The sequence below is a fragment of the Tachysurus vachellii genome, chromosome 12, assembly GCF_030014155.1.
Source record: "Tachysurus vachellii isolate PV-2020 chromosome 12, HZAU_Pvac_v1, whole genome shotgun sequence".
Taxonomy (NCBI): domain Eukaryota; kingdom Metazoa; phylum Chordata; class Actinopteri; order Siluriformes; family Bagridae; genus Tachysurus; species Tachysurus vachellii.
In genome coordinates, this window is record NC_083471.1 from 9,053,433 (window position 1) to 9,073,786 (window position 20,354).

Sequence of the window (20,354 nt, forward strand, 5' to 3'; positions counted from 1 at the left end):
CCGAGTGTCTGACACGTTTTTGCTGTATTTCATAAAAACATAAAGGTAGTAAGCTAGTTTTATAAATATTACAAATTAATTACTGGTTAAAGCCCTGCCCATTTCAAGACAAGTCCCGCCTACTTCCGGGTTAGGCCCCACCCACTCCGAGAATCAGAATCAGAATCTTTGCCTTACAAGTCAACACAAAATTTGGTTTTTGGACTGTTTTTTAAAAATGGCTGTTTTTAGTGATTTTTCCGTTATAGCGCCACGAAGTGGTCAATCGCCACGGTTTTTGAACTGTGACCTCAGTTTGACCTCTTTCACATGTGTCCCAAGTTTGGTGTTGATAGCTCATTTAATTCTTGAGTTATTGACATTTTAGTAAAACTGGCTCCTCACAGTCCAAACGTTTTGGGGCCCCTTAAGGACCCTGAATCAAAATTTTGACTTTTTTTCGAAAATTATTGTCATTGAGACTCCAGAGAATATTACTGCACTGGATTGGTTTCGATCAGGTGAAAAACCTAGGACTAGTTCACAAAAGTAGGTTTCGGACAAAATGCGCCATAGCGAAAAAATTTAATGGCAAAAATGAAATTGGAGATATACGTTTTTTAAGGCATGAGCCAAGGATTCCAAGGATATAAAGCACTTGAGATTTGGACATAGGGGTTTTAGGGGTTTAGGGGTTATGGGGACAAACACGTTTTGGGGCGCTGAAGCGCCCCAAATTGTCCGATTCCGCTGAGATTTTGGCCCTGAGTAACTGTGACCAGTACTACCATCTGACCAAGTTTGAGCTCTCTAGGCCTTACGGTTTGGGCTGCACGACCGTTTCTAGGGCGGAATAATAATAATAATAATAATAATAATAATAATAATAATAATAATAATAATAATAACAAGCAGCATTTCCCAGGGTTCAAGCGTTTAAGGAATTATACTGAACTTATTTCATTGACATTAAGTAAAAACCTATAGAACTTGCAAAAGTAGTTTTTTAAATATACATATTTGTTATATATTTAATGAATGATTTGATTTACAGCGCTGATTGTACAAGCAAAGTGGTTCAGAAAACCTAGCCCTAACAAATGATATGAAGATGATTTTAAAATGTTTAAGTAAAAATTCCTAGGAAAAAACAGATGCTGAATAGAATGAGCCAACGAGTGATCCTCTGCTGCCATCTACTGGTTTTTATAGCTAATGCAATCCATTGGAAATACATGGTTTATATATCTTTTCAACAATTATAGTGCACATCACATTATTCACTTATATTATACAGGTCACTTGTATTACACTGCTCATTTACATTACACAGCTAACTTGCATCACACAGCTCACTTGCCTTACACAGCTCACTTGCGTCACACTGCTCACTTGCATCACACTACTCACTTATGTCACATTACTCAATTAACACACATTACTCACTCCATTATTTGTAACCTATATGCATTTACATCAGTAATGGAAAAGTCCATTTACAGCCAACGCAGTCCATTGAAAATACATGGTGTGCAGCTTTTTGCCGATTACAGCGCCACCTATCGTCCGATCAAGATAAAACTTGGCATGATTGTTAAAGGTCATATGTCACATGTGCTCAATGAGGGTCGTATAAATTAGACTTTTCGTTTATGAGTTATAGGCTTTGAATTATTTTTTGCCATTTCATAAATAATCCTTTAATGGCAAGCCAAAGGATAAAGTTCCACTTTTTTTTGATAATTATTGACATTAAGACTCCAGAGAATATTACTGCACTGGATTGGTCTCGATCAGGTGAAAAACCTAGGACTAGGTCGCAAAAGTAGGTTTTTCATCTGATCAAGAATAATTAATGAACAATTTGATTGACAGCATTGGTCCAAGAGGCAAAGGTGTTCAGTATGTGGAGACCTATCAAATGATATCAATATTGTGTGTATTTATTAAGCGCTACGTGATTACAGTGGCATAAAAACTCTTTAGCGCCAACTAGTGGCCGATTTCTTTCAAATTTGTTACAGACCTCTAGGACCACGTGTCGAACATGCCCACCGAGTTTCATTCCGATAGGCCTCCATTAATCTTGTCTAATTGGTGCTCAAACTTCATTGGCCGATAGCGGCCATGTTTTTTGAGACACGCCAATGTCCTTACATACACTCAAGGCAAATTGGACACAGACACTGCACACCAAGTTTGAAGTCAATCGGACCAACACTTGCATAGTTAGAGCTGTTTTTAATGATTTTTCTGTCATAAGTGGCCAAGTGGCCAAGTGGCCAATCGCCGCGGTTTTTGACCTGTGACCTCAGTTTGACCTCTTTCACATGTGTCCCAAGTTTGGTGTTGATAGCTCATTTGGTTCTTGAGTTATTGCCATTTTAGCAACAGTTGGCTCCACCATTGTTCGAACAATTGGGGGCCCCTTAGTGACGATGAATCAAAATTTCAACTTTTTTTTGATAATTATTGACATTGAGACGCCAGAGAATATTAATGCACTGGATTGGTCTCGATCAGGCGAAAAACCTAGGACTAGTTCGCAAAAGTAGGGTTTTCACCTTATTAAGAATGATTAATGAACAATTTGATTGACAGCATTGGTCCAAGAGGCAAAGTTGTTCAGTATGTGGACACTATCAATGTAACATTATCAAATTTTTATTTTTGTTACTTTAGTCAGATCTTTTTGGTTAGTCAGGTATTTGATCAAAGTAAAGTTAGTCAGATTGTTTGACTTTACTGACTTTACTATCCAAACTAAACTAACTTCAAATACCTGACGAAAGTAAACAACCTGACTAACATTAACCTAAAACACCTGACCTACTCACCTAACTAGCCTAAGCTCCATAAGTAATGACCTAACCCACATGACCAACTATTCAAAACTATTTTTCTTTTCCAAACTACCCATCCAACACAACCTGACAACCTACACAACCTGTTTGTGTGTGTGTGTGTGTCTGTGTGATGTGAGCAGTTTGAGAGCAGCAGGTATCAAGCTCCTTACTGGTGGACAAGATGGAGAAACATCTGATGGACATGTGTTGTGGAGAGAAGATGAGTTATTAATATTAAGACCAACACACACACACTTTAGGAGTAACAGAATACATAATCCCGACACAAAAATTGTGGACCTGTTACAGTTGTCAAAAATCAAGGTAACCCAATTCCTGTAGATTTTGTAAAAAAAAAAAAAAAAAAAAGTCATGTTCATGTGTCTGCTGTAAACTTCTTTAATGTTGTTTTGGTTGTAATGATTTTTTTTCTTGTGTTTAACATCTTGAACATTTTACGTTTGAAGAAGAAAATGTTAAAGATCTGCTCCAACTGTTACACCAATAATATTAATATGAACATGTTGAGTAACAAAGCTTCATGCTGTAAAATGAATGTGGTTATTTTACAGTTTTTATTCAGATTGTGTCAGTGCTTTTGAAGGTTTTTGTCATTTTACTGTAAATTTTTTAGCTGGTTAGAACCAGTTAGGACTCAATGAGTGCTCAGAAGTCATTCTGTGAGCTTGGGCTGAATGTAAACTCCTGTGTTTAAGCAGCATTGATTGAATTCTGACTCATTTAAACACCTGATTGGCACCAAAGATCACTAGAAATTAGATTTATTTATTTTTTTATTCCAGTCAGGCATTCATGAGACTTCCATGTGGTCACTCTGCCATAAAACACAGTTTGTACTCATGTATGTGTGCATTCTCTACATGCAGTCATTAATAAAAAAAAATATTCACAAGACAAAGACCAAATCAATAAATGTTATTTTTATTTAGTATTGAATGGATTGTTTGCATTAGCATTTTGTTTGTACTATCAACTCTGTTAATAAGAATAGTGACATTTCACTGCTTTTGGTTGCCGTCTTTGCGGCTTTCCGCCAATTAACGTTATAGATGAAAGCCTCTAGCTCTGACTGCGTGTACACGCTGCGCGTGCCTGTGCTTCTCCGTAGAGCGTGCGGACGTGCGTAATGTAATCTAGGGGCAGTGACTCGCCAAACCTCCCTTATTGCAGTCATATACATTTCTTCTGATTTTATTTTGTAGTAACGAGTAACGAAGATGCTTAGTGGAAATATAGCGGTGTAAAAGTATACATTTTATAAAATGTAGTGGAGTAAAAGTGAAAGTTGACAAATTTTAATAGTGAGGTAAAGTACAGATACGTGAAATTTCTACTTAAGTACAGTAACGAAGTATTTGTACTCCATTACAACACTGACATAAACAGCATAGTAGAGCTAGCCATGATTTTAAGATTCATGATGAAACTTAAGATTATTATTATGTGATTTGTCATTTAAATGTAATTTTGCTGTATTGGAAGCACATATGTAACCAGAGACTGTTTAATTTTTGCATAGGGTGAATTAAACGTGAAGAGAAAGGGAGGAATATCAGATTTCTTTTTTCAAATCAGGTGCAAACAGATCTAGCCTTTGACTTCCTCTGGACCTCTGAGCAGCTGCAGCTCTTTACCTGAGACTAGTCAGATTCATGGTGGTCAAACTTCACAAGAACCTCCAATCAAGTTCTCTTGACCTGGCAAGGGCTGTGGATCCAGTAGGTGCCCTTACATATACATTACAGGGCTACAGAAGTGAGGTTTACTTTAGAGAACTGTGGACAGAGGTTGAAGAGGTTGCAGATCAGTGCAAAATAAGCATACAAACAGTGCATAAAAACAACCTAAAACAAGCATATTTCATGATTCATTGATGATGGGCACTGTGGGACAAAGAAATAGTGACCAGAGTGATGGTGAGAGCTTAAAAAGAGCTTTATTTTACCAAGTGCTTAACAGTCTCACAGCTGAGCTGCAGAGGCTTTTTTTAAAGAACTGTGAAATAATGCAGAGATCCAGTATCTTAACCCAAAGAGCACAACATTCTTAATCGAGGAACCTGTTTTTGCTTTTGCTCAGACCTTTGGGTCAAATTTAGAGGACCTCAAACATGAGGTTCATCAAACTAAGCGACTATCTACTCTCCTTGAATTTGTTGTGTTTCTAGAAGCTTATAAAGAGGTGTTGCATGAGCTCTTTAGGCTTTTTTAAGATTTCTGTTGTCACACAGTGTCAGCACTGCTTCTTGTGAGAGAAGCTTCTCAGCTTTATAACTGTTTAAAACTCACCTCAGGACCATAAATATGTTTATGACCAGCTATATCACCAAGGAGTTCTTAGTTTTGAGTCAAGGAGGTCACGGATGAGTTTTGAAACATTTTGCCAGTTTTTACCAAAACCAGACATGTTTTAATGATTGTTTTAGGATTTCTAATGTACAGTATGTCTATGTTTGTAAATTGGCCACCAAAATTATATTTGTATTTTTCCAAGTCAATTTCTGCCATTTCTGATTGATATTTTGTATGTTTAATTTTTTGTAAATGTATATTTTAATAAACTGTGCAATTTCTATAATACACTTTCTTATCTCATTGTTCTTGGTGATTAAGCTTTATTATCTGAAAATATTTGGGATGTTCAACACTTATTATATACTCAGATTATATATATTCAACAGAGTGACCAGAGGGGGGTTGGCGTGTGTGTGTGTGCTAGAGAGAGATTGCGCTGCAGTATTTTACACTGATATTGTCAGTATTTTACACTGATATTGCCCCCCCCAAAGTAACATTGGCCACACCACATATAAAACTCTGGCTCTGCCAATGGCTCTACCCTTCCATACTGCAGAACTGAGTGTCAAAATATTGTAATGAAGAATAACATTCCATATAATCCACTGCACTAATTACATTTATTAATAAGCCTTACTGTTCACAGCTCAATAGACGACTGCATCAATATTCATAACAATATTAATACCACCACAGTGTCAGCACCAATAAAGAGCGTGATGATAACAGCAGTAACACTGTAGTGTGAGTAAACTCTAAATATGGAGCTGAATCTAAGAGAAATGCCAGAGTGAAAGCCAAGTGTAAAGTCACATCATCATCACCTTCATCATGAGCTACTTCACTCCCTCGTCCTGCAGGGATAAGGCAGAACCTTCACCATAACCATACACACTTCCACATAACAATATCATATATATAAATATATATATATATATATGGGGGGCACGGTGGCTTAGTGGTTAGCACGTTCGCCTCACACCTCCAGGGTCGGGGTTCGATTCCCGCCTCCACATTGTGTGTGTGGAGTTTGCATGTTCTCCCCGTGCCTTGGGGGTTTCCTCCGGTTACTCTGGTTTCCTCCCCTGGTCCAAAGACATGCATGGTAGGCATCTCTGGAAAATTGTCCCCAGTGTGTGGTTGCGTGAGTGAATGAGAGTGTGTGTGTGCCCTGCGATGGGTTGGCACTCCGTCCAGGGTGTATCCTGCCTTGATGCCCGATGACGCCTGAGATAGGCACAGGCTCCCCGTGACCCGAGGTAGTTCGGATAAGCGGTAGAAGATGAATGAATGAATGAATATATATATATATACCGGACATGTGGATCAGAGTGTGTTCATATCACAATATCTCTTTAATCACTGATCTACTGCTACAGCCCTCAGATTAATACCCAAATACCACAGTATGAGCTTTATGTCTATAAACAAACCAACAGAACTTTAAAAAACATCTAATATTCAGCACACACTCTTTTTTTAAACAATAAAATTAGACGGATTATTATTATTATTATTATTTTTTAAATAAATATACAAGTGCTGGTCATATAATTAGAATATCAACAAAAAGTTGATTTATTTCACTAATTCTGTTCAAAAAGTGAAACTTGTATATTATATTCATTTATTGCACACAGACTGATACAGTATATTTCAAATGTTTATTTCTTTTAATTTTGATGATTATAATTGACAACTAAGGAAAATCCAAAATTCAGTATCTCAGAAAATTAGAATAATACTTAAGACCAATACAAAGAAAGGATTTTTAGAAATCTGGGCCATCTGAAAAGTATGAACATGAAAGGTATGAGCATGTACAGCACTGAATACTTACTTGGGGCTCCTTTTGCCTGAATTACTGCAGCAATGCAGCGTGGCATGGAGTCGATCAGTCTTTGGTACTTCTCAGGTGCTCTGATAGGGGCCTTCAGCTCTTCTGCATTGTTGGGTCTGGCATATCGCATCTTCCTCTTCGCAATACCCCATAGATTTTCTATGGTGTTAAGGTCAGGCAAGTTTGCTGGGCTGGAAATTGAAATCTGCATCTCCATAAAGTTGGTCAGCAGCAGGAAGCGCTACATTTTTATCTCATTTTATATAACTGAGCAATTGAGGGTTAAGGGCCTTTCTCAGGGGCCCAGAAGTGGCAACCTGGTGGACAAGGGAATCAAACTCACAACCTAACGATTGGTAGTCCAGCACCTTCACCACTGGGCACTGGTCACTTTTTGCTTGTGTATGAATTTTGCTATACTGGAGTAGGCAGTGTTGGTCCTGGAGAGCTGTTGTCCTTCAGGTTTAGATCCAAAACTAATCAAACACACATGAACAGTTGTGTTATTTTCAGTGTTGGAGCTAAACTTTGTATTACAACAGCACTCCAGACATTGTTTTTATTTAGTTTTTATTTAGTTTTTCGTATTTAATAAAAACGCCACATTTGACCTCTCACTCCTCACCAATGAGTCCACGCGCAATTAGTCACAGCCAATAAGCATTTGGCATACGATCCTTAACAACCAATAAAATCATCCAAATTTGCATGCAGGCGATTCCCATGGTGGGACGGCTCAAGATGGCAGAGTGAGTAGTTGTGTGTTTTGAAGCTAAGGAACGAAAATGGGGTTTACTCGTCCCAAAAAGATTTAGTGTTTTAAATTTGCAAAAATCAATTGACAACAATTTTGCATGGCATTTGTTGGAAGTTATGGTTGTTGAAACTGACATATGGTTCTATTTGGCTGCGGTCCATTCTAGCCTTGGAAAGATGCAATGCAGGACTTGGAGATTTGAGTCTGCTGCAAAGGAAAAGAGGCAAATACAAGAAGCTCACTCTAATGCCTGCAAAGTGAAAGATGGAGGTAACTGTTACTGACCCAAACACACTAGTTAAATGTTCAAAGAAAAAAGCCAAGACCCATCTTTAAGAAAACTACAGATAAACAGCATTCGGATTTTCACTGCGAAAAAAAGCTGATCAAACAGATAGGGCAGTTCAACAAAACACTCTTCAAATTGAAGGTACAGTATTAAGAAGTCACTTGATAGTTTTCATCAGGAAGTAGCAGACCTGAAAGAGGAAAATCCATGCCTCAAAGTCCAGAGCACTGAATTTCAGAAAAAGATTTTAGAAATGGAGAAAAAAATGCAGGTAGGTGTTCCCAGAGGCACAATACAGCTCTTCAATAGAAGCTGTAGATGTTGTGCACAGGATCGGCAGTCTTCAAGATTCAAAGAACAGCAGTGTCCCAAGACCTGTAATCATCAGATTTCTCTCCAGGTCTGCAAGGAATGTGGTGTAGAAGTCCTCAAAAGCAAACAATCTCCTGGTTAACAAGCATCTTTGTATCAAGGAAGACATGACTGTAGCCGATAAAGAGGCACACAGAAAATTATGGCCACTTGTAGAGTAGGCGCAGAAAGAATCAAACAAGCGCATTTTGTTGGTAACAAGGCCTACATTGATTACAAAGAAGTCTGTGTATCCTATTGATAGACAGTCACCTAAATTTATTTAAATTATCAATGTACATGTGATATAGAACCTTGTCTTATGTTGCTGTTATAATTTAGTTAAAGGAAGAACTCTAAGTTAGTTGATAGTGTTGTTGTAATTATAGATACTGTTAAAATATGAAAAGGTATTTTTGCAAAGGAAAAACAGAAATGAATGGCCCTACTGGTTTAAATATTTTACTAACTGAGAAAAGCAATTGTTTAAAGTTTGTCTATTTGAATTGTTTCAATAAATGCCAGAGGTTTACATAATCTTTTGAAATGTAAATCTTTATTTTTATACTGTAAAAAAAAATGCAGATTTTTATTTTGTGCAGGAAACACATTCATGTAATAAGGAATAAAGTTTTGGAGAAGTCAATGGGGGAATGACACTTGGTTTGCACATGGCAGCAACAGAGGAGCAGGAGTCGCAATACTCAAGGGAAAATTTAAAGGTCATGTTCTTAGCCATGAGAGAGACAATTCTAGAAGATTTGTAATATTACAAGTAGCTAAGTGTAGATCAGTCACTTGTTGAATTCATACGCCGCTAAGAACAAACAACAAAATGTGTTTTTTTTTTAAATATTGAATTAAAATTTATACAAATTAGAAATAAATTCACTGATAAAATAATAAGTGGAGGGGATTTTATCTGTGTAAATAATGAAATAATGGATAGATGGCCACGAAAACATGATGCTACTGGTGAAATAAGCAATGTGCACTTTCGTTTAGGGTTAATATATATTTGATGTCATAAAAATCCAAACCAAATTATGTAACAAAGATCAGTCCAAACTGATGTCCAAGTCATGTATTGACTATTTTTTAATTTCAGACACACTGGAAGATTATATTCAATCTGTTTCCCAGAAGCCTTCTGCCTTAACAGATCATAAAGGAATAGCAATTGACGCAAATAAAAATAGACTATTTGCACAGGAAACCCATAAGGATGTTAAAAATGCAGTTGACTGGACACAACAGTGAGCTGTCCCTAGTTTTTAAGCCATAATATCTCCGCTAGTGGAGGAATAGCTATCTTATTTTCAAAGACTGGAGACAGGGTCTTGTACAATCAGGCCAGAAACACACTGAGTAAGCAGATTAGAGTGGCTATGAACGGGCAATGCTAAAATTTTGGAGGTTCAGTTCCTCTCTAATGACTCCACTTCAGTCTGGAAAGGTTTGAAAGCCATCACCAACTACAAGACACCATCCCAAAACCAAAACACCAAAACTTGCACAAAAATCTGAACGAGTTTTTTTGTTGATTCAAACCCCCCCCCCACCACCACCACCACCACCACCACCACCTGTTCTGATCATCTTTTTACACAACCTTTAATGCCTCCAGTAACACCCCCCCCCCCCCCCCCACACACACACACACACACACACACTAGATCGGTGAAGATGATGTGCGCCAGGTCTTCAGAAAGAACAAAAGAAGAAGGGAACCAGGCCCAGATGGTGTGACACCAACCAGTCTGAAAACCTGACCAGCTGACCCTCATCTTCACACTGATCTTCAACCGATCACTGAAGCTGTGTGAAATCCCTGTCTGCTTCAAATGTTCAGAAAATCACTCTGGATCCCTCACATCCATGTCATCCACTTTTTGAACCATTACCATCTGGCTGACACTACAGAGCCCCAAATACCAACACAAGAACAGTTTCTTCCCCCAGGCAATCTACATTTACATTACATTTCCAGCATTTAGCAGGCGCTCTTATCCAGAGCAACTTACATTTTATCTCATTTTATATAACTGAGAAATTGGCCTTGCTCAGGAGCCCAGAAGTGGCAGCCTGGTGGACATGGGAATTGAACTCACAACCTTCCGTTTGGTAGTCCAGCACCTTAACCACTGGGCACTGGTCACTTTTTGGTCCACTGCAAACATGAACATGTTTTAATGTCTCTGAAAAAATGATGTACAAAGCATGTGTTAAAGCTTTTAATAAGAGGTCACTCAGAGAGAGAGTGGACACACCCTGACACACTGTCCTCGGTTTGAGTGAGGACAGAGTGGAGGTCACTCTATAAGCCACCATTAACAATGGGGATGTGGTAGCCTAGTGGTTAAGGTGTTGGGATACCAATCGGAAGGTTGTGAGTTTGATTCCTGCTGCCACTGCTGGGCCCCTGGGCAAGGCCCTTAACCCTCAATTGCTCAGTTGTATAAAAATGAGATAAAAATGTAAGTTGTTCTGGATAAGGGTGTCTACTAAATGCTGTAAATGTAACAAAAAGACCTGGAGATTTACAATGGAGGATTTTACATGGTATTGTTGCAGTCACTCCTTTTATCTCTGTTCTGTGTCCCCAGTCCAGTCAATCATGTCATTTCTGCCTCCAAAGAGAGACAATATCTCATGCTTTTACAGAATGTTCTAAACAAAAGTCTCTCTCTTTTTTTTATTTTTACTTTTTTGCAGAATATTTTAGTGTTTTCAACAAAAGTATTTATTCTTGGCTTTAAGTACACATGCAAAATATGAGCTTGATGCCAGCTTTAAAACTTGGGCAAAAATGAGTTTATATAAGTCGAAAAAATGAGTTTGAACAAAATGGCTGTCGCAATATTGTAATGGTCACTACAGCATCAAGCCTGACTCTGTTTGAGGAAACCTGGTGTTGTAGAGGAGCTCTGTGTTGTGTTGTCAATAAAAACTGCAATTTGCATATTCATTGTCTTAATGATTTTTTTAACTTATCTTTTTAAAAATCACCTTTTACTCTATCTATTAGTGACAATCTTTGAAAAACTGAAAAGAATTTTTTTTTCAAATTCAATTCTCTCTCTCTCTCTCTCTCTCTCTCTCTCTCTCACACACACACACACACACACACACACACACACACACACACACACACACATATTCTTAGAGTGATGACGTCACCGGATGTACGAAAGCGAAAGTGGAGAACAGGTTTTTTTTTTTTTTTTTGTAGTTTAATCGAGACAAAGGCGAGAGAAAAGTAAAGCTCTTCTCCTGGTGAGTTGATTACAGATATTCCAGTATTATACACTACAGATTGAGGTTTACACACAGTAATGTGTTGATACAGAGCTGTAATGTAAGTGAAGTGTGATTATTTTAATGGTGAACGATCAGCTCGGTGTCAGTGTGTTATAGCGGATCTGGAACAGGGTGGAGTTTATAACGGTCTGGTGAAGTCGGGGCCTGAAACACACACACACACACACACACACACACACACACACACACACACACACACACGAGTGATTCAGTGTCTATTGCGAGTGATTCAGTGTCTATTGCGAGTGATTCAGTACGTGCTGCTCGGCCACTGATCAGTATTTTTTTATTTTTATTAAATATTATTAAACAGTACAAGACATCGAAACATTATATCAATACACATCAGGGGCGGTTCTAGGCCTTTTTTTAGGGTGGCTCCAGCCCCCTGTCTGTGATCTCAGCCACCCTAAAACTATAAGAATAATTTTTACTTTAAAAATAAAAAATAAAAATTACGTTAAAATGCAGGACATTCGATGGGAAATAAAATTATTTATCAGTTTGATCCAATGGCGAATTTTTTTACATTGCTTTTACGCGCGTGCGTTGTAGTCTTTAAAAAGTGCGTCATCTGTCTGCTATATTTGAACGGAGAAGCGCAGGCGCGCGCAGCGTGCACGCGCAGTCAGAGCTGGAGGCATTTATCTACAGTATAACGTTAATCGGCGGAAAGCCGCAAAGACGGCAACCAAAATCAGTGAAATTTCACTATTCTTATTACCAGAGTTGATAGCACAAACAAAATATTAATGCAAACAAGCCATTCAATACTAAATAAAAATAACATTTATTGATTTGGTCTTTATTGTCTTGTGAATATTTTTTATTAATGACTGCATTCATTAGACACACTGTTTGTAGAGAATGCACACATACATGAACTGATCTGATTCAAGACTGGCATCATTACATCATGCATAAAATTTTGGTGTCCACTTTTGCCATTTTAAATAATACCATAACTTTTGGCTTACTATGTAGTCATATAATATATAATATAAAACTCTTCTTGTTTTAAATTCTCACTGAGGGCTAAACCAACTAAAGATAAAATCCTAGAACCGCCCCTGAATACACATGAAATACAAAGAAGAAAAAATACGTAAACACAAATAAATAAATTGCCAGGGTAATAATACAACAACAATGCAATATAGGTTATGTAAACCTTAAGAACCAGTTGTCAAAGAAAAGTGATTTATTCTTGTAGAGAATATCCTTATTGTTCCATAAGTTATATCTGTGCGGAGAGAAGTTGTGTTCGTATGTCAGGGACCGAGCCAAGTGCATCTGCTTATGAAAATTAGACAGGGATCTTTGTAATAATAAAATTACAGAGTAGGAGGAAATTCAGGCGACCAACTTTAGAGAAAATATAGTTAGGGATAATATTCCAAAGTGAGGAGGGATTATTAAGGAAATATTTAAGCCAGTTAATCTTAAAAGTGTTGTTTAATGTAGTAAAATCTAAAAAAATCCAACCCCCCTTTTTAGTGGATTCATCATGAATGATATTCTAATAAAGTGGGTTTTATTTTATCCAAACAAAATTATTTAACATGCTATCAACCTTTTTTAATGTTCTATTATTCACCTCCAAGGAAAGAGCTGCATACGTTAGACTCGACAATCCTTCGGCTTTAGAGAGTAAGATTTTGTCGACAAGTCTCCCTGCAACCAAGAATTTAGTTTCTTTTGGGTTTTCATTATTAGAGGATTGAAATTGAGTTTACATCTTATTTTTTGTTCTTTATTAATTACAATTCCTAAGTATGTAACTTGATCTTTCACAGGAATATTGCATATGGAGGGAGTGTTATAACTTTTAACAGACATCAACTCACATTTGTTAATATTTAAATAGAGACCTGAAGCTCTGGAAAAGAAATCAATCAATCTTAAAGCTAAAGGAATTTGAGAGGCGTCATTCATAAACAAAGTGGTGTCATCAGCTAGCTGGCTAATAATAATTTGTCTATCATCAATTGTAATACCTTGTAAATTACTACTGGAAATATGCAGAGCTAAAAATTGATTGGCAAGCAAAAATAAATATGGAGATATAGGACAGCCTTGTCTTGTGCCGCGTGACAAATTGAATCTAGGTGAGGTTCAGAATTTTAATTTAATAACGATATTATTATTTCTATACAAAGTCCTGATGGCTTTACAAAATGAATCTCCAAACCCAAATTTGGTAAGAGCTTGAAATATGAAGTTGTGCTCGAGTGAATCAAAGGCTTTGTAGAAGTCTAAGAACTGTCATTAAAGATGAGATCTTTGTAATCTAAGATATCTACAGTAGGACTAATCTTATATTGTTTGTAATGTGACGCTTTTCCATAAAGCCTGATTGTGATTCATCAATAATACAGTTAAGGACATCTTTAATTCTTTTTGCTAAAATCAGGGCTAAAATTTTGTAATCGTTATTTAAGAGAGTAATTGGTCTCCAATTTTCTAGACATTCTTTATCTTTATTGGGTTTGGGTATTAAGGTGATGACTCCTTGTGTCATTGTAGGTGGAAGTACTTCTAAATCAAAACTTTCTTCAAATACTTTTAGTAAGAAAGGGGATAAGTCATCAGCAAACATCTTATATAACTCAGAGGTTAAACCATCACAGCCAGGATTTTTATTATTTTTTAGACTCTAAATAGCCTGAAGAATTTCTGATAGGGATATATCATAATCACAAGCGTCTTTGTCCTCTAGAGGAATAATTTTATTTTGATTAATAGATTCAAAAAAGGATTTGGCTGAATTATCGCGATATCTTGATGTATATAAGTTACTATAGAATTTGGAGCAAAAAGAAGCTGTCCTTAGGGTTATCAAGGGCTGTATCATTTGTACGGAGACGATCAATAGAAGCGTTCACAGCATTGGGTATTCTGAATTCTGTTCTCCTTCTAACATAGGCTCCTTTAGCTTTGGATTTGTACGTCGTCTAATTTATTTTGTAGTAGATTGAATGTCCGTCAATGGTTTCTTAAATGCTAACAGAAAGTTGTGAAAGAACTTCATCCTCTATTAATCTTTTTTGCTTTGCTATATATCACTTTTTATATCACTATAGCAATTTTCTTAAGAATTTGCCTAATTCATATTTTAAGAGCTCCCAATTATGTCCATAATTATTTTGTGATTTAGCCCTTTGCCAGTAAATTTGGATCAGTTCAATAATCTGTTGCTTGACCTTTTTGTATTTAAGAAGGGAGTTATTTAATTTCCAGAGCAACGGATTGGAGGTAGGAATTGCTATAGTTTGCGTGTTAGGACTCTGGCCACGTGCATTTGTTTATGTCCTTCGTCACGTGTCTGCCCCACCCCTTGTCTCTTCTTGCCCGCTTCCACACACCTGTTTCCCATTGTAATTACCTTGTCTATTTAACTGTGCATCTACTGTGGTTTTGTCGGGTCTCTAGTCCGCGTCATGTTTCATGTTATTTGTAAGGACTCTGCCCGGACTCTGGCCACGTGCACTTGTTTATGTTTCTCGTCACGTGTCTGCCCCGCCTTCGTCTGCTCCTCCCTGTCATCACACCTGATCCTTATTGTTCTCATTGTTTTGTGTATTTAACTGTGCCGCGTTGCTTTGGGCAGCGCGGCATCTACTGTGGTTTGTACTGTCCTTTGTCTGTGTGATGTTTCGTGTTTTCAGTTATTAAACCCTGTTTTGATTTATGCTATCCTGCGTTTGGGTCCGCTCTGTTCCGTGTTCGTGACATTATTAAACCCTGTTTATTTTTGCTATCCTGCGTTTGGGTCCGCTCTGTCCCGTGTTCATTACACAAGGTGTATTGGATCACATCCGGATACATTTCTCTCCAGATGTCAACTAAGTCAAATTTATCCATAAATGCTACAAGATTTGGATTTGGAGAAACTGCTTTCCTTGGAGGTACCTATCTAGCATATTATTCATTGTTATATTAAAATCACCTCCTAAAATCAGAAAAGCAGAAGGATATTTACCTAACGTATATGAGAGTTTTTGATCTAGCATGTTAAAAAAAAATCACAGTTTTTTTGCAACAGAGTTGTATCCATAGATGTTGACAATAATTAAAATAAAATGATTGATGATAATTATCATTAGTAAAAAGTGTCCTGAAGGATCAATACTGGTTTCCAGAATATTACCATTACAGTTATACCTCATTATCCCTACTCCTGCCTCTTAGAAAACAAAATAGAGCCTTTTTTTTGACACTGTTTTTCAAACCCCTGACATTTAAAGGTGCCCTTCCACACAAAACCGTTTTTACTTGTATTTTTTGAACACGGATGGAATGCACTATGAGCAGGTTTATCTACATCCATTCTGCTCGTTGTAAAGTTAGAAAAACTAAAGAACGAAGAAAGACTTGCTCAAACCAATTAAAAAGTTATTAATTTGTGTCCTTTTACATTTTAAATCTTGTGTTAACTAAAGATGAATGCAGAGCTTCAGCACAAACATGTTACTCAGTCACCATCTTGGCCCCCCTCCTCTTTTTTTTTTTTAGCCAGCAGCTTGACTTTATTTATTTCAAAAATAGTGCCAAGAAATCCTACACAATTCTGTGATTCGGACAACATGGGCAGGAAAGGGGGGCAAATAATACCTGTACAACTGCCATCTGAGCGCCAACATGCACACAGCAAACCAATTCCCAGGCAGTCAAAAGTTGGTGATGAAATTAAAAAAATAAACCCTAAAGTGAGCTGCATCATTTATGTCTTCTTGCCCTGACAATGCAAAGCTCTGAGTTGGAGCATTAGCCATGAAGGGCTTTACTCGTTTCCTGCAGTTTGGCCTTCACCGCCTTCATGTAGTCCTTGATGTAGACCATGTAAGACTTCTTGTCGTAACTGGTTTCCTGGAGCTTGTGGTTGAGGACAATGTCAATGCCGCTGACTGTCGTCAAATCACAGCCATCATCCTGGACCTCTGCGGACGCATTGCCACCGATCAGCGTATCGTCGATGTCCACCTCTGATCTCCTGATCATCTTTCCCTCAACCTCGATCATCATTCCGTTCTCCGACTCTTTGAGTTTGTACATGTCAGAGAACATTTCATCTCCGCTGATGATGTCCTTGAAGATGATAATTTTGTCGGATTGTAAGGCGGCGGTTTAGGAGGTGCTGGCTTTGACTGCAACCTGGCGGAGATGCTCAGCTGAAAAGGTTCCTTCTGGTTCAACTGTACTTGTTTAACTACACCTGAATAAACTGATAACCTGATGAAGGTTTAAACATAAAAAAGGATTGTAGGTTATTATGATGTCAAAAGTCATATGAAAATAACAACATGGTGGCTGCCGTTAGTCCGGATTGTGTTCATAATAAACACATATATACTGATCAGTCGCCGAGCAACACGTAATGAATCACTCACAGTAGACACTGAATCACTCGCAGTAAACAGTGAATCACTCGCAGTAGATACAGAATCACTCGCAAATAGGCACTGAATCACTCTTAGTAGTCAGTGAATCACTCTCAGTAGTCAGTGAATCACCCGCAGTAGCCACTGAATCTTTTCGACTATTCTAAAGAGAATATAGGAAAATATTACATAATTAATTTGTGTTTCCTTCTGGCTAAATTTCACATACATAAACAAAAATTTGCTTTTCTCTATTCAGAGATGATCTTGACAGGTATATTGAAACTGTCCTTCCTCCTCTATGGTTTATTCTCACAGCTCTTCTGTGCCCCGTAGCATTATGGGACAGCGCAGTGTGCATCTTCTTCATTCTGCAGAATCTCAGTGGAAGCAGCAGATCATCAGGCTTTACTCATTTCCTGTTCCAAGAATAGTGAGAATATGAGAATACTGCTGCTCTGGGGTGCTGCTTTTCACTAGGGCCGGGCAATATGGCTGAAAACTGTATCACAATATCATTGTTTCATATCGGTCGATATCAATATGGAAAACTGTATCACGATATCAGTGTTTCATATCAGTCGATATCGATAGTTATTGATATTTTTTATGACCCATTTAAAATAAGGACCAGGAGAAAAATATATTACATTTAAACATTTTTATTTTAAACTTAACCTTCCTCTGATCATAATCCCCTCAGTTATTAAGACAGAAATATCAACAACCAGGAAAACTCTAATAATTATAATGTAAACATAAGTCTAAAGTCACAATGAACACTTAACAATTATCTCTTAACATTTAAGGTGCAAAATGAAAGAAAATGTAAGGAATGCTTAATAAAGTGTAATAAAATAGTGCAAAGTGTTAAATATAAACATAGAGAAACCTGAGCATTTAGTGCAAGTTTAGTGCTAGGAAGTTCACTAGCTGTTCACCTTCTGGTGAATAAAGTGTTTTAAAATATGTGCAGTGTTTTGTAAACATAAATAAAACTGAGGTAGACTGAGATACATCTGTAATATAAAGAACAAACCTGATACAGTACAGTAACATTGTTTGAAATATAAAACCCTCAGAAATATGAAAAAGTAACTCTTCAAGTAACTCTTCAAGTAAGTCTTCTAATCATACTTGAAGTTGAACTATTCAAGTATATTTTCAGTCCAGTTTTATTTACAATTTCCTTGCTCGCTGCAGCGCTCATTTTCTGCTTATCAGTCGCCGGTTACTGAAGAGGAATCCAGCAGACCAGCACGAGACAACGATATGGCGCAACCATATGTGATACTGTTACATGATTGGCTGTTAGCGTGTCACTCCCTACGTTGCTAGGTTACCAGAGAGTGAGTGCCTTTGTTAATGCAACCAAACTTGCTTCGCAACCTCTGTTTTCTTCTGACGAAGAATAAAAAATATCAAAGGTTTTATTGAACACATTTTTTATTGATATCGATCACATGTCTATCGCGATATATATCGTTATCGTTTTATTGCCCAGCCCTACTTTACACCCTCTGTAGTAGGTTAGTAGGGTAATAGAGTAATAAGGAATTAGTGTATTAGGGTAATATGAAGTGAACTCAGTTCTCACCACAGTATCAGAAGCTCACAGGTTCACACCAGCGCTGCTTCAGTCTGTTCATGATCTTATTGTGCAGAATTGTCTGTCTGTCTGTCTGTCTATCTATCTATCTATCTATCTATCTATCTATCTATCTATCTATCATCTATCTGGCAGCAACCCTGTCTCACTTCACGTTCCTGGGTGAAGAATTGTGTTCTTTGTTGTATTTAGTTGTTTAACAGTGAATGCGCTGACATAGAAAGGGTCTAAATCTGTTATCATATAATCTACTGTACTGTTGCCAAGAGGTGAGCAGAACATGTACCTTCCCAAAGAGTGTCCTTGTGTTCTTTCGTTAACAATGTACAGACCCAGCTTTTGACAGAGCTACAGCAGATCCTTTCCATTTTTGTTGACCTGCAAGTCGAAGTACTGGCGGGGAAGGTTATTCAGATTTCTTGGGCAATTTTGGCCTAATATAAAATTGCTTCTATGTTCTGTGTTGATGTCTGGGAGAGAACAGGGGCGGGCATTCAGGTCTCCACAGATCATCTTTCTCTCTCTCTCTCTCTCTCTCTCTCTCTCTCCCTCTCTGTCTCTGTCTCTCTCTCTCTATGTCTCTGTCTCTCTCTTTCTTTGTCTCTGTCTCTCTCTGTATCTCTTTGTCTCTCTCTCTCTCTCTCTCTCTCTCTCTCTGCACATTTGTGAGTGAGTGAGTGGGTGGAGCGTTGTGTGAGTGAGAGCATGGTTGTGTGAGAGTGTCTATTGTAGCTCTATTTTCATTACTTTGTATCTTTATTTTTTTCTTTTCGTTGCTTTCTCAAGTTAGTAAGAGTTTGTGCACTTTTGACTGTTTCCTTGTTGGTGTTATTGTCTCGGAGGGCCATGTGTAACCCTTTATAGGGGAAGCATTGCGGCCCGAGGGGTGCGGAATTTAAACACTTTTGCACGGCGCCATGGTGTTAAAGTGGCGTCTGCAGCCAGTGTTGAAGACGTGTGTTTGGCCATAGGGGAAGTTGTTGAACTAGGATGAACTACGCAACTGTTGTGTTTCTCAGTACTGTTGAAAAAGTGACCGAAATGGTAGCCAGTAGAATAGTAATAATGGGAGTTCTCACTGATATTCTGCCACTTTCCACGGCATCGAAGAAAGTTACTCTCTCCAACGTCCCACCATAGTGGGATAAAATCTTACTTGAAGCCCTTTCTTGCCACGGAAAACCCGGTTTCCTCAGTTAAAGAGATACCGATCACAAGCAAGTCACCATTACTCAAAGAGGTTGCTTCTTTTAGGAGATTTGTGTACATGATTGTTAAAGATAATGCTGAACATAGCGTTTAATTTCCGTATATATGGTTTTGATTATGTAGTGTTCGCCACTACCGGTAAAATGATGTGTTTATGCTGTGGTAAGGAAGGTCACCTAGTCCACTCCGATGAAAAGGAAAAAAGTAATAAAGATGATGGCCTCAGACTTGTTAAAAAAGCGGACGTAGCTGAAAGTGAAGAACATAATAGTGATAGTGAGATGTCTGACTCACAGGCTGATTCACAACCAAGAACAGAAGGGGAGTGAGGGTTAGTGAATATTTTCCTGACCTAAATCAATTCATTGAGAAGTCAATGTGTCTAATGGCAGAGGGTTGCTTTTCAAAGAGGCGTGGGAAGAGGTTTCAGGTTGGGGGTGTTGAGTTTTTTCTG

General features: G+C 37.8%; 1 protein-coding gene and 1 pseudogene across 6 annotated transcripts in view; one reads left to right on the top strand and one right to left on the bottom strand.

Moving 5' to 3' along the window:
- LOC132854331 (uncharacterized) overlaps window positions 1–20,354 on the top strand; it is a 139,708-nt gene that overhangs the window by 76,182 nt on the left and 43,172 nt on the right. The window lies entirely within an intron of this gene.
- LOC132854913 (translationally-controlled tumor protein homolog) lies at window positions 8,187–16,828 on the bottom strand (annotated as a pseudogene).